The sequence below is a fragment of the Loxodonta africana genome, chromosome 26, assembly GCF_030014295.1.
Source record: "Loxodonta africana isolate mLoxAfr1 chromosome 26, mLoxAfr1.hap2, whole genome shotgun sequence".
Taxonomy (NCBI): Eukaryota; Metazoa; Chordata; class Mammalia; order Proboscidea; family Elephantidae; genus Loxodonta; species Loxodonta africana.
In genome coordinates this window covers 42,750,724-42,765,792 of record NC_087367.1, presented here as the reverse complement: position 1 = coordinate 42,765,792, position 15,069 = coordinate 42,750,724, and positions in this window count along the sequence as shown.

Sequence of the window (15,069 nt, the reverse complement as noted above, 5' to 3'; positions counted from 1 at the left end):
CTCTGTTATGCCCTTTCTCTGTAGCATGGCATTAAAAATACTCACAGACAAAAGAGCAAGCCAGCCCTTTAGGCTTGGCAGATACTCGCTGGAGTGCTGGGAGAGGATTGCCCACTTAAGGGGGATCTTTCTAAAATAAATACACGAGGCCCTTTGTACAAGACTTTATTTCATCTCCTTAATATTCTTTTTTTTTTTTTTTTTTTCCACCAGATTAATTACCAACAGTTTTTCATCAAGTACATCCCTGGAAGGTAATTATTCGGAGCCTGGATTATTTCCTTCCCCTGTGTATTTGTTGTCGACGGCAATGGGTTTGGTTTTTTGGTTTATAGACCTTGAGGAGCCCTGGTGGTGCAGTGGTTAAGAGCTATAGCTGCTAACCAAAAGGCTGGCAGTTTGAATCTACCAGCCGCTCCTTGGAAACCCTATGGGGTAGTTCTAGTCTGTCCTATAGACTTGACAACAATGGGCTGTTTTCTTTTTTGTTGTTGTTTTGTTGTTGTTGTTTTTAATAGAGCTTGAAGGAGTCCCTAGTTAGTGCAAACAGTTAAAACGTGCTTGTCTACAAACTGAAAAGTTGTTGGTTCAAGTTCACCCAGAGGTCACTTGTAAAAAAGGCCTGGCGATCTACTTCTGAAAAATCAGCCATGGAAAACCCTACAGAGCACAGTTCTACTCTGATACTCATGAGATTGCCATGAGTCAGAGTCAACTTGATGGCAACTGGTTATAGAGACTAAAAAATGTTCTCCTGCCAGAGGAGACGGAAGCAATACTGGGACAGTATAGTTCTTCCTTTGCCATCCACAAGCACTGCACTAAATTTCCCAAACAGCAGGCCTGCACCTTCCATCCATGTTCTTCTTGTTCCAAATATAGTTTTTAAAAAACCTTTTACTTGCCTTTGGCTCCCCCACCCCCACCCCACTGCCCAACACACACAAGCTTCGGCTTGTTCTGAGCTTTGGCCTTCCCAACACTCTTCTCAAGAGGTACGAGAGGCCTGGGCCAACCATTGGTTCCCTTCTCACCCATTTCTTTGGGATTATGTTTACCTCACTGTGTAAAAATGTCGAGTACATTTTGTTATTTTCCAAATTCTGTACCTTCCTATAAAGATCTATAAGGCTGTGCACAGTATTTCTGACCCATTGACTAGAGGCTTCCGCCTGAAAACTTCTCTGTTCTCATATTTCTTTTGTGCTACAGCAGTTGCCCTTCTTGATAACTGATTTCACTGTTTCCTTAGACCTTTTGTTTTTAGACCAACTTCCACCCACCCCTTCAAATTTTGGGTGGAATCTCTCAATTAGGTAGGTTTTTCCTGTCAAACAGATCTTCCAAGATTTAGTGCAAAGTGATCTCTGCCAGAAGTGCTGGTATCAAAAGCCACAATCTAGAAAATCAAAGTTAGCTAGTTAACACCATGTGTAGCCAATACTTCAATTTTCCTTTTACGTTATTCTTCACAAGTAGCAATCTTTAAAATGGAGACTGACATGTTTATGGCCTCTGTGCACCCCCACTCTTAGTCTACCTTTGTTTTTTTTTTATTAAAAAGTAAGTACAAATAAAAGGCAGGGTTTTGCTGCCCCCAGTGGTCACTCCTTCATATGTAAATCCATAGGCATGAGTATTGATCAATAGGACTGATATATCCTGGTGGGCACGCAGCCACATCCTGCTTGCCTGAGTGCTCCAGCAAGAACTCATCTGTGTCAGGACATGGGTTTCCTTCAAAGAGAGTTGGTCTCCAACCCGTGTGACTCACTTCTTCCTCACTGGGCACGTACAGTCTTGCTAGCCCCTGTCAGTGTCATGCTCCCTAGATGTTGATGAGTGTGGGGCGCTCTGGGAAGGATATTTTTCCTCCACCAGCCCCTCCACTGGATCACTGTTTTCTTCTCAAGGACTTCTGAAATTTGTTTAAATCCCCCTCCTCTATTTAAGAGTGGCTTTCTTTCTGGCTTCCTACTTGGTTTGTTTCTTCCCCACTGTCTAAGCCCCTTTCTCCTCTGCTGTGATGGGGGTCCTGCTCAAGCCTTTCACCCTGTCCACAAGCAGGGAGAACACATTGTGTTTGCAGCATGTAGTGATCACTTGGAGGGGGAAGCTGAACATGGTAACTCTGCAACAATTCTCTCAGCTTTCAGGCTTCCTGGGACTAAGGTCTTTTGCTGCTCTCCCCGTATAAAAGGCTTGTCCATGACTTGGTTCTCTGGAAAGCTTGTTCAGAGTTCTCCCAAGAAAACAGCTCTTAAATTAGCTTAATCAGCTGCCTTTCACTGTTAATAATAATGAACTAATTCTACCAAGCTCTCATTTTTAAACATTTAAGAAACAATAAACACATAACATACAGGGACACCTTATACACACACTGGTCATGATTGTCCCCTCACCTCTTCACACCCATGCCCATTTGCTTGGTCTCCTGCCACCAGACACTCAAGAAGAGTTTGTCAAATGCTCCACCCTCACCTGACCCATGTCTTACTTTTGTTTTAAGGGTCTCAAGTCTCATCTCTACAACAATGGGATCATCAATATAGAAGGGACATAGAAATAATCTAATCAATCCCATTTTTATCTGACACAGGTGCAGATTTTCAGCCATGGACATACATGTGACTTTATTATACTATAACCAAACTTAATTTAGTTCTTAAATTCTTATTTTTGCTTAATCTTGCCAATGCAAAGTATATCAGTCACTTTTGGTTTTTTCTCTCAGGTCCTTTCGGGTTAATACTCAACCAATTTAGAGTTCTTCCTCTGTTCTCCTCCCCCCACCCACAATCTAAGTCCGGGTGGGGTATATGTGAGGCGCAGCTTATGTATCATCCTGGCATTTGAGGAAATGGAGTATCAGTTGGGCCCACAGCCCTTCTCTCTCCATGCTAGTCTGCCTTGCCTGCTTCTAACTCAGCCCTCATCACCAGACCCTGGTGTCCACTGCTACTCTCAGGAGTCCTTCCAAGGCCTCCAGCCACCCAGTTCAATGCACCACATTCTCCTTGCATAGGGTTGCCAGATTTAACAAATGAAAATATAAGATGCTGTGAAGAATTACTTTACCCAAAGAATTTGGTCTTTGTCCCCAGTTCCTGGAAGGTGACCTCTAAACTCGTGGAATTCCACAGTAATCAGGAATTTGTTATTCATGGTGAGCTACAGACCACACTTGATAGTTTTTGCTAACAAGATGACTCAGGGAAGAGGCTAGCCAGGCCAGAAAGACCCACTACCCACAATATCAGCTCAACCTCCAGGGAGGGGAAGGGGTCTGGCCTTCAATCAATCAAGTTCAATCAATTAATTATACCTTGAAAAAAAAAATTTTTTTTTTTTCTATATAACAAAACCCCAATAAAAACTCTGGACACTGAAGCTCAGATGAGCTTCCTGGTTGATGACAGACATCAATGCACTAGAAAGGTAGTGCATCCTAGAGGACACAGAAGCTTCAAATCTCTCAGTACTTTTCCACAGAAGCAAAAGTCAAGAAATTAAGACATCTAGGCCTCCCTGAAGAAGGCAACTGTTCACACAGTTCACCTTTCCTGCTATGTGAGTAAAAGGAAATGCCAGACAGAAAGCCACTCCTACATGTATGACATTCAAACACACTGTGACCTCCTCCTCTAGAAAGCAAGGACTGAGTTTACACCCTGGAATCCACTAGATTAAAAGTCCCTCTTCATGGAGCAAAGCAAGATAGGGAGAAGACAAATATGGTTCCTTAATATATGGATTAAAAAGTAAGGATGTTGTAAAACTTGCACTTGGTTATATTACATAATTTTTCTCGGTTATATCATATTCTGGTTATACATTCACCTCCTCTGCCCTCCAGTAATGCCCTCTCTGTGCTTTGGCTTCCTCTTTAGGCTGGAGGTAAGATGGTTGCAGCCAGTCTAGCCTCATAGCTGTATGTTAACAGCAGCTATAGAAGGAGAAAACTGGCTGCTACCAGAAGCTCTCCTAGAAACTGAAGAAGTCCTTCCCCAGAAGGCCAGAAAAACAAACCTCACTGGCTCAAATTGGGTCATGTAACCATTTGTTACCCAGTCCGCAACAAAGGAGAAGACAGTCCCATTGGAGCAATCAGGCCCAGCCCTGGAACTCACAGAGGGCCAGCTTCCCTTTGGCCGTAAGCTGTGGGGGAGAGGTAAAGGAGAGATGGATGCCTAAATAAAAGTGGGTTCTGTAAGAAGCGGAAATGGAGAAATGGATTGGCTAGATAATCCTAGCATCCAGTTCATGGGAGTTGAAGTGAGCAGAATTGCATTGCTGGAGACTTACTTGAATGTGTCCAAGGCCCGCAGGGGGAGAGAAGAGAAAAGAGGGGATAGAGAGAAGCTGGAAGGCAGAAGCCAAGTACTCCACATTGCGACATCTCATGTGACCACCCTTCCCTCCCACCCAAAAAAAGTCTTAAGTAAATTCTACTCAATCCATTGGTATAAGCTCTTCATGACTGATTGCTCAGATGCTCTAGACCATGTTCATTGTATACCATCCCTACCCCAGCCACCACAAAAGCCTGTTTTTTCAGGGATCCCTGGTGATCACTAATGACATTCCCTATAGGAGCAATTCCTTCCATGTTTTCAAATAAGAACACTGTTACGTATATGGCTAGTAAAGTAAAGGAGGTCTTTTAACTCTAATCATGTAAACATACAATTGGATTTAATGGATATTCACTAAATATTTTGAAGAGAAGTATCAGGCAAAATCACATGGGTTTGGGAAAAACTTCAATTGAACATTGGAAACCGAGATGTTATGCCCTTCTTAAAAGCATCAGAGTAAACTAGATAATGAAAATCAAATTTGGTATATAGTGTTCTTTTCGGCTTGGGGGCCCACAAGGAAAGAATTTTTATAAAAAGTTTTGAATAGCCAGAGAAAATTATACAAGTGCATCAAATCCAACAGAGATGCTTTCTAAAATAAGAAGTAAAAAATATGGCTTCCCCGGGGACTTTTGTAATAATTTTTGAGTTTAAGTTCACAGGTGCAGAAATCGAAGAGGATGTGGAAAAGGTAGTTAAAACTACCCTGCTGTGCAACAAACAAAACAGATGTGAGGTTACATTTGTTGGAGGGACACTGTGCCCCAATCTTCCAGCAATATACCACACAGCATTTGAACAGACTTTTTTTTTTTTTTTTTTTGGTGAAAATATACACAACAACAGATACCTGTTTCAAAAAATCCTAGGTGGGGCCAAGATGGCAGAGTAGTCAGATGCTTCTGGTGGGCGCTCTTACAACAAAGACCTGAAAAAACAAGCGATTCGATTATATGTACAACAAGTTAGGAACCCTGAACATCAAAGGCAAAGTTAAGAAATTGGACTGAGTGACAGGGCAAAGGAGAGAAAGGGCAGAAGCAGTGAGGAGTTGCCGGACGACTGTGTGAGAATGCCTCAGCCCCATCCCCCGGCGTAACCACAGTGGGGCTGGTGGTAGTGTTTGGGATGCAGCTGTTTCAGCAAAAGAAGGTAAGTGAAGCAATGCAGCCCCGATCCCCTGGCATGACCGGGGCGGGGCTGGTGATGGCGTTTGGGACACGGCTACTACAGTGAAAGAAGGCAAGCGAGGTGGTATAGCCCCGATCTGCCCGGTGCAACTGCGGCAGGGCCGAGCCAGTGCACAGAATCTATGCATGCCTTCAGAATCTGAGATAAAGCCTCACTCTTGGCACAAAATAAGTGATTTTGTCTAATTTACAGCATGTCTAATTTAAACCTTCTCCTTTTGAAAAAACTGACTCCCATCTATCTAATACCACCTCCCTCTGCCCCAGCCGGCTTCAGTGACAGTTCATTTCCCTGGGCCTGAGATAGGTCCTGCTGCACTCTCTGAGCCATTCTCCTGGCCTTGGAGAAGGAATAAGTTAACAAATGAGGGAAAAATAATCTGCTAGTTTCCCTAATCTGAAACTTAGAGCAGAAGCGACTCCTGTCCAGGCACAAGCGGTCCACAGACTTTGAATGTCTTTCACCCCTGCATGGACCCAGGTGGCCCTAGTACAGCAGACAGAATCTGGCTGTTATATTGCAAGGGTGAATATCCTCGAGGTCTGACAGTAACTGTTCCAGCTGTGCAGTGGAGGGGAACGTTTTGACATTTAATAATGCTCTGCCTATGAAAAGGGTCCTCGCCTACCCACAGCAGGAGCCTGAGGACTGGTGGCTTCACCCACACCTAGCCACACATGACAGGGGTACAAGGAAACGTAGTGCTGCCCAGTCCTTAGAGTTAAAAGCATTGGGTGCCTATGGTACAGCTGCAGAGCCTACCCACCATTAAGCTCTAGAGAACAGAGATAGGCATTTCTTACAGACACTTGGAGTAAGGTTGTCAGCCCCCTGCCTTCTTCAGAGTATAAGCTCCTGTGGCAACCAGAAACCTGTGCATACACCAGTCACCTCTAAGATCATAGGTGAGAGCCTGCACCATACTAGGTGACCAACTACCTGGACAACTGAGCTGAATCTATACAAGAGTAGTGAATGGATTCCTAGGCTTATATACCTGGTAATAGTTGTAGCCAACTGGTGAAGGACATTAGTGCTTCAAAGGCTCCAATAATCAAGTTAGCTCACTCTAGTAGCCTATTCGGGTATATCAAAACAAAACAAAGGAAGAACCTAGGACACAGTGAGCAAACATAAAATAAATTAGTACAATAACTTCTAGATGGCTCGGAGACAACAGTTGATATCAAATCACATAAAGAAGCAGACCATAATCACTTCAGCAAATTCCCAAAACAAACAATCCTCCAGATGAAGATGTATTCCTGGAATTACCACACGTAGAATACAAAAGATTAATATACAGAAGTCTTCAAAAGATCAGGAAGGAGATCAGGCAAAATGCAGAACAAGCCAAGGAGCACACAGATAAAGCAGTCGAGGATATTAAAGTTATTCAATAATATAATAAAAAAAATTAATAAGCTACAAGAATCCATAGAGAGACAGCAATCAGAAATTCAGATTAGCAAAATTTCAGAATTAGACAACTCAGTAGAAGGTTAGAGGAGCAGAATTGAGGAACTGGAAGTCAGAATTGTCAAGACTAAAGATAAAAGACTTGGCAACAATATATTTGAAGAAAAATCAGATAAACGAATTTCAAAAAATGAAGAAACCCTAAGAATCACGTGGATTCTATCAAGAGATATAACCTACGAATGATTGGAGTACCAAAACAAGGAGGGGAAAACAGAAAATACAGAGAGAATTGTTGAACATTTGTTGGCAGAAAACTTCCCTGATATAGTGAAAGATGAGAAGATATCTATCCAAGATGCTCATCGAAAACCACACAAAGTAGACCCCAAAAGAAAGTCACCAAGACTTATTATAAACAAACTTGCCAAAACCAAAGACAAAGAGAAAATTTTAGGAGCAACCAGGGATAAACAAAAAGTCACCTACAAAGTACAGTCAATAAGAATAAGCTCAGACTTTATTCAGCAGAAACCATGCAGCCAAGAGGGCAGTGGGATGACATATATAAAGCATTGAAGGAAAAAGATTGCCAGGCAAGAATCATATACCCAGCAAAACTGTCTCTCAAATATGAAGGCAAAATTAGGACATTTCCATATGAAAGGAAGTTTAGGGAATTTGCAAAACCCAAACCAAAACTACAAGAAATACTAAAGGGAATTCTCTGGTTAAAAAATCAATAATATCATATATTAACCCAACACTAGAACACAGGACACAGCAACCAGATATCAACCCAGACAGGGAAATCACAAAAATAAATCAAGATAAAAAAAACTTCAAAACAGGGAAACAGCAATGTCATTAACTAAAAGACAACATCATTAAATCAATAAAAAAAAAAAAATCAATAAAGAGAGACTAAATAAAGTAGTCATAGATCTTTCATGGAGAGGAAATCAAGGCAATGTACAGGGATAAAAGTTATGTTTAAACTTTGAAAAACAGGGGTAAATAATAAGGTAACCACAAAGGAGACTAACAATCTTAGACATCAAAATAAAATACAAGAAAAATATAGAGACTCAGCAAAAAACAAAATCAATAACAATGAAAAAGAGGAACACACAGTTTACAAAGAAAAACTACTCAGCACAAACAATTAAAGGGAAAAAAGAAACTGTCAACAACACTTGAAAAAAAGACCTCAAAATGACAACACTAATCTCGTACGTACCCATAATCACGTTGAATGTAAATGGGCTAAATGTACCAATAAAGAGACAGAGAGTTGCAGAATGGATAAAAAAGCATGATCCATCTAAATGCTGCCTACAAGAGGCACACATTAGACTTAAAGACACGAACAAACTAAAACTCAAAGATGGACAAAAATATATCAAGCAAACAAAAATCAAAAAAGAGCCGGAGTGGCAATACTAATTTCTGACAAAACAGACTTCAAACTTAAATCGACCACAAAGGATAAGGAAAGACACTATATAACGATTAAAGGGACAATATATCAGGAGGCTATCACCATATTAAATATTTATGCACCCAACAACAGGGCTTCAAGATACATAAAACAAACTCTAACAGCATTGAAAAGTGAGATAGACAGCTCCACAATAATGGTAGGAGACTTAACACACCACTTTCGGTGAAGAACAAAACATCCAAAAAGAAGCTCAGTAAAGACACGGAAGACCTAAATGCCACAATCAACCAACTCGATCTTATAAACATATACAGAACATTCCACCCAACAGCAGACAAGTACACTTTCTTTTCCAATGCACATGGAACATTCTCTACAATAGACCACATATTAGGCCATAAAGCAAGCCTTAACAGAATCCAAACATTGAATATTACAAAGCATCCTCTCCAACCACGAAGCCATAAAATAGAAATCAATAACAGAAAAAACAGGGGGAAGAAATCAAACACATGGAAACTGAATAACACTTTGCTCAAAAAAAGACTGGATTATAGAACATTATTAAGGACAGAATAAAGAAATTCATAAAATCGAATGAGAATGAAAACACTTCCCATGAGAACTTTGGGACACAGCTAAAGCATTGCTCAGAGGTCAATTTACAGCAATAAATGCACATATACAAAAAGAAGAAAGGGCCACAATCAAAGAACTATCCCTACAACTTGAACAAATAGAAAGAGAGCAACAGAAGAAACCCACAGGCACCAGAAGAAAACAAATAATAAAAATTAGAGCTGAACTAAATGAAATAGAAAACAGAAAAACAATTGAAAGAATTAACAAGACCAAAAGCTGGTTTTTTGAAAAAATCAACAAAATTGATAAACCATTGGCCAACCTGACAAAAGAAAAACAGGAGAGGAAGCAAATTACCCAAATAAGAAATGAGGTGGGCGATATTACAACAGACCCAACTAAAATTAAAAGAATCATATCAGATTACTGTGAAAAACTACACTCAAACATTTGAAAACCAACAAGAAATGGATGAATTCCTAGAAACACACTACCTACCTAAACTAACAAAAACAGAGGTAGAACAACTAAATAAACCCATAACAAAAGAAGAGATTGACAGGGTAATTTGAAAACTCCCCACGCCCCCCCCCCAAGAAAGCCCCCGACCTGATGGCTTCACTGGAGAATTCTACCACACTTTCAGAAAAGAGTTAACACCCCTACTACTAAAGGTATTTCAGAGCATAGAAAAGGATGGAATACTCCCAAACTCATTCTATGAAGCCAGCATAACCCTGATACCCAGACCAGATAAAAAAAAGACACCACAAAAAGAGAAAATTACAGACCAATATCCCTCATGAACTTAGACACAAAAATCCTCAACAAAATTCTAGCCAATAGAATTCAACAACATATTAAAAAAAATCACCATGACCAAGTGGGAATCATGCCAGGTATGTAGGGATAGCTCAACATTAGATAAACAATCAATGTAATCCATCACATAAATAAAACAAAAAAAAAAACCACATGATCTTATCAATTGATGCAGAAAAGGCATTTGAAAAAGTCCAACACACATTCATGATAAACCTCTCAGCGAAATAGGAATAGAAGAAAAATTCCTCAACATAATAAAGGGCATTTAGACAAAGCCAACAGACAACATCATCCTAAACAGAGAAAGACTGAAAGCATTCCCCTTGAGAACAGGAACCAGACAAGGATGCCCTTTATCACCACTGTTATTCAACATTGTACTGCAGGTTCTAGCCAGAGCAATTAGCCAGAGCAATTAGGCTAGATAAATAAAAGGCATCCAAACTGGCAAAGCAGAAGTATCTCTCTTTGCAGATGACATGATCTTATACACAGAAAACCCTAAACAATCCTCCAGAAAACTACTGAAACTAATAGAAAAGTTTAGCAATCAAGATACAAAATAAACATACATAAATCGGTTGGATTTCTCTACACCAATAAAGAGAATATCAAAAAGGAAATCACCAAATCAATACCATTTACAATAGCCCCCAGGAAGATAAAATACTTTGGAATAAATCTAACCAGAAATGTAAAAGACCTATACGAAATAAACTATAAGACACAACTGCAAGAAACAAAACATACCTTGCTCCTGGATAAGAAGACTCAACATCATAAAAATATCTATTCTACAAAAAGCATTCTATAGATACAATGCAATCCCAATCCAAATACCAGTGACATTTTTTAACGAGATGGAGAAACAAATCACCAACTTCATATGGAAGGGAAAGACACCCCAGATAAGTAAAGCATTACTGAAAAAGAAGAACAAAGTGGGAGGCCTCACACTACCTGACTTTAGAACGTATTATACCGTCACAGTAGTCAAAACAGCCTGGTACTGGTACAACAGACACATGGACCAATGGAAAAGAATTGAGAATCCAGACATAAGTCCATCCACATATGAGCAGCTGATACTTGACAATGGCCCAAAGTCTGTTAAATGGGGAAAAGACAGTTTCTTTAACAAATGGTGCTGGCATAACTGGATATCCATATGCAAAAAAATGAAACAAGACCCATACCATACACCGTGCACAAAAACTAACTCAAAATGGATCAAAGACCTAAATATAAAATCTAAAACAATAAAGATCATGGAAGAAAAAATCGGGACAATGCTTGGAGCCATGATGCATGGCATAAAGAGTATACAAAACATAACTAACAAGGTACAAACACCAGAAGAGAAAGTAGATAACTGGAAGCTCCTAAAAGTCAAACACCTATGCTCATCCAAAGATTTCACCAAAGGAGTGAAAAGATTACCTACAGACTGGGAAAAAGTTTTTAGCTATGACATTTCTGATCAGCATCTGATCTCTAAAATCTACATGACACTGCAAAAACTCAACAACAAAAAGACAAATAACCCAGTTAAAAAATGGGCAAAGGATATGAACAGGCACTTCACCAAAGAAGACATTCAGGCTGCTAACAGATACATGAAGAAATGCTCACGATCACTAGCCATTAGAGAAATGCAAATCAACAAATTATACATGGACAATTCAGCGACACTGATTACGTTCTTCAAGTTGTGTAACCTTTCTTGCTATCCTTTTCCAAATTATCCCACCAACATTAACATAAACTCACTGCCCCCTAAGATTTTCATGTAACTTTTCAAGATGCTGTTGTCAACTTGATCCCACATCTTTGAAAGACCACAGTGCTAAGGCCAAATTGTTGTTTCCTTAGAAGCAGGGTTACAGGGAACCTTTTGGTTTGAGGTTAAAGGTTTAAAGATTATCTCAGTTTTGGGTGTTCATCCAGCCTCAATGGCTCCAGAAAGTCTGGATTCCATTAAAAATGTGGAATTCTGTTCTGTCCCTCTCCCCTTTTGGTCAGGATTCTTCTACAGAATCTTAGATCAAAATGTTCAGTAATAGTGGCTGGGCACCATCCGGTTCTTCTGGTCTCATGGCATAGGAGGCAGATGTTCATGGTGGCAACAATTCCTCCACCAATTCTTGACTCCATTTAAATGTTTAACATTCTGTGATTTTTAGAGTGTGTTTATGACACGGTGATGTACACTTATCTGTGTTTGGCGGAGTATGTTAATCATTTATTCAACCAACATTTCCTAAGCACCTACGGTGTACCAGGAACTGACTTGATATGTTATATCTCATACACGAATATGGTATGATAAAAATCTAAGAACAATCTGAAGCAAGAAAATGTTTTTCCACTCACATATACTCTCTAAATATGTTAATGCCAATAATTGTGGTTAGTTTTACCTGCTTGTTTGTTTACTGAAAAATTGGACATCAAATTGCTTCTAAATAAATTTCAAAGTTTGTTGCAAAATTATAGATTTTACTGACATCAAAGCAGTAGCTGAGTGTGACTGAAAAATAATAAGAAAATAGACTAAACTAGGAAAAGGATACAACCATTTTTGAGTATTCTTGTTCATTATTCAATATGAGAGCGAATAATATAAATTCTTCTATCAGTCATTTTCACTTACAGAAAAACAATGGTTGTGATCATCTTCAGTACTGTTTATTGATCAGTTTGATAAGCTGGTGTTTTATTATCATATTACTTGTACTAAGAATTTCTTTGCAAAGAATGTAAGCCTGCTCCTATGCATTATCTGATCTGTACTTAGAAGTAGAAATTTGCCAAATTTTACTGTGCTTTATAACCTTTCATAACTTGAGTTTTTTATTTTCAAGTTTAATCAACTTGAATTCTTTACAGCTATAATTGTGTTGAGAAAGAAGGTGATTAAAGTTAAAACTTTGAAAAGTTGGCCATAAATTCACCAATGTTAATTTTAAATGGAATTACTGTATTATGGATTTCGCTGTTCAGTCACATGAATGGTACTGATAGAAATGATCAGTGGCAATCCTTTTTAATTACATTTTACCTTTGTCAATACAGAATGGTCACTCCTGTTTAAATATAATACATCTATAAAAAAAATACTAGCCTTTGTATGGCTGTGGGTACAACTGTGCAATCTTTATGCAATGTCAAGCCAGGAAAAATAACATGGAGCATTTAATCCTTGGTCTTTGGGTGGATACTTGAAACCAGAATAAAATTGTGCTTATTGGGTGCTCGCTGGCAACAAACAAGTTTCACTGCATATCTACATCTTTAAATGTAGCTCTGGGACTGTGCCATTGGTGTTTGAGAATACAACGTGGCAGGACTCAGAGAACTCTGGATGAAGAGTCCCAACCTCAGTAACGCTGGAGAGAAACTGCAGTTTGATGGAGGCTGTGGTTGGATTACTTAAGGATTCAGTCTTAACCTCATTTTGACATGCAGTTAGTAAGTGATAAAGAGGATCAACAAAAATCCACTGGAGATAAAAGGTCTGTGTACTTTCCACCACATGCTGCCTTGGCTATGTGTGACCTAAGAATACAACCCAGGCCATAGGCAACACAGATTTGGGATCCACCTTTTCGACTTAACCAATGACCCTAAACCCAATCTGGAATGTGTGTATATAACTACAGTAAAACCTCTGAAAGCTAGAACCTGTATAAGGTGGAAACCTGTCAGAGAAGGAAAACTCAAATATTTTTCACTAAAACAAACAACGGAAAAGTGGTAAGACTGCACCCTGTCAAATGCGGAAAACTTCCGACACTCAGATAACAAGGCAATCCCATCAAGTTCCAGCTCTCACAGGTTTCACTGTATAGATTCCTCTCCTGCCCTCAATGAAAGGAGCTCTGGAGGCACAGTGGTTAAAGCACTCGGCTGCTAACCAAAAGGTTGGGTAGTTCAAACCTACCAGTTGCTCTGCAGGAGAAAGATGTGGTGATCTGTGTCTGTAAAGATTTACAGCCTTGGAAACCCTATGGGGCAGTTCTAGTCTGTCCCATAGTTTCACTATGAGTCAGAATCAACTTGACAGCAGTGGGTTTGGTTTTTGTTTGGTGTATAGTAGAAAGAGTACAAGCTTTGACTCTTTATCATCAGAAACAATTGGATTTGGACTCCAATTCATCCCACTTGATCTTGGGCAAATTACCTAACTTCTCAGTTTCCTCTCTGACAAAAATAGCAATAGTAATATATGGAGATAAAAGTTCTTGTCACATAGCGTTGCCTAGACCTACCACACGACTATCGTTCCCTGCAGAGGAGACTTCCAGCCTCTACAATGGAGGTGAGATAGGGAAAGGGAGATGAGAATGGATGCACAGTAAGCTCACATGCAGGGTCTGCTATAGTCTCCATAGAAGAGGGGTCAGAGTGAGGAGCTTCAGGAGCTGTTTCCAAGAGCAACTTTGAGAGACTGGTCATGAGCAGTGTGACTATGGGACCCAGGCAACACAGTTAACATTGCTATGAAGCTGACTCTCTGCCCCTCTTTGCTGCAGGTGACCAAGCAGCTTTGACATCTTGAGGACTTGGAGCAATCTCTAGGGAGAATGCCTGTGCCCTGTAGATCAAAAGAGTCTGGAGTAGTCAGTGGTCTTCAGGAGGACACCAGCATGAGGGAGATGTCTCTCTCAAATGTCTGCAGATATTGGATCTTTGGGCAAATGCTATTGGCTGCCTACCCATTAGTAATTTCCCCTTCTTCATAGCTAACAAAACCACATTTTTGTTGTGGCAGCTGTGTTCCCAGTCCCTATGGGTGAATCATGTTTGATCTAAGTCCACCACGGTCATTGCAGTTCTCCTTGGCCAGTGATTGGTCTAGAGGAAGGTAGACCTAGCTTTGGCCAATGAGATGTAAGGGGAAGTCTGCTGGGGGAGGTTCCAGGGGAAAAAAAAAATGTCTTTGTGATAAAAAGACAGGGCCGGATAAGAAGAAAGTCCTTTTTCCTTTGCTCCTTCTTCCTGCCTTGAACATGGTTGTGGGACAACATTATTCTTGGAGCTGTGGTTCTTCCAACTTACATCCTCAAGGCAACAAGCCTAAGAGCAAAATTCCAGTTTTCCCAGGTTGACATAATGGAAGCATAGGGGGAGCCTAAGTCCTTGATGATTTTGAGGACTGAGCCAATGCATCACACCTGGAACTGTCTACCTTTGGACTAAGGATGGGAGACAATTAAATGTCTCCGTTATTTAAGTCTCTGA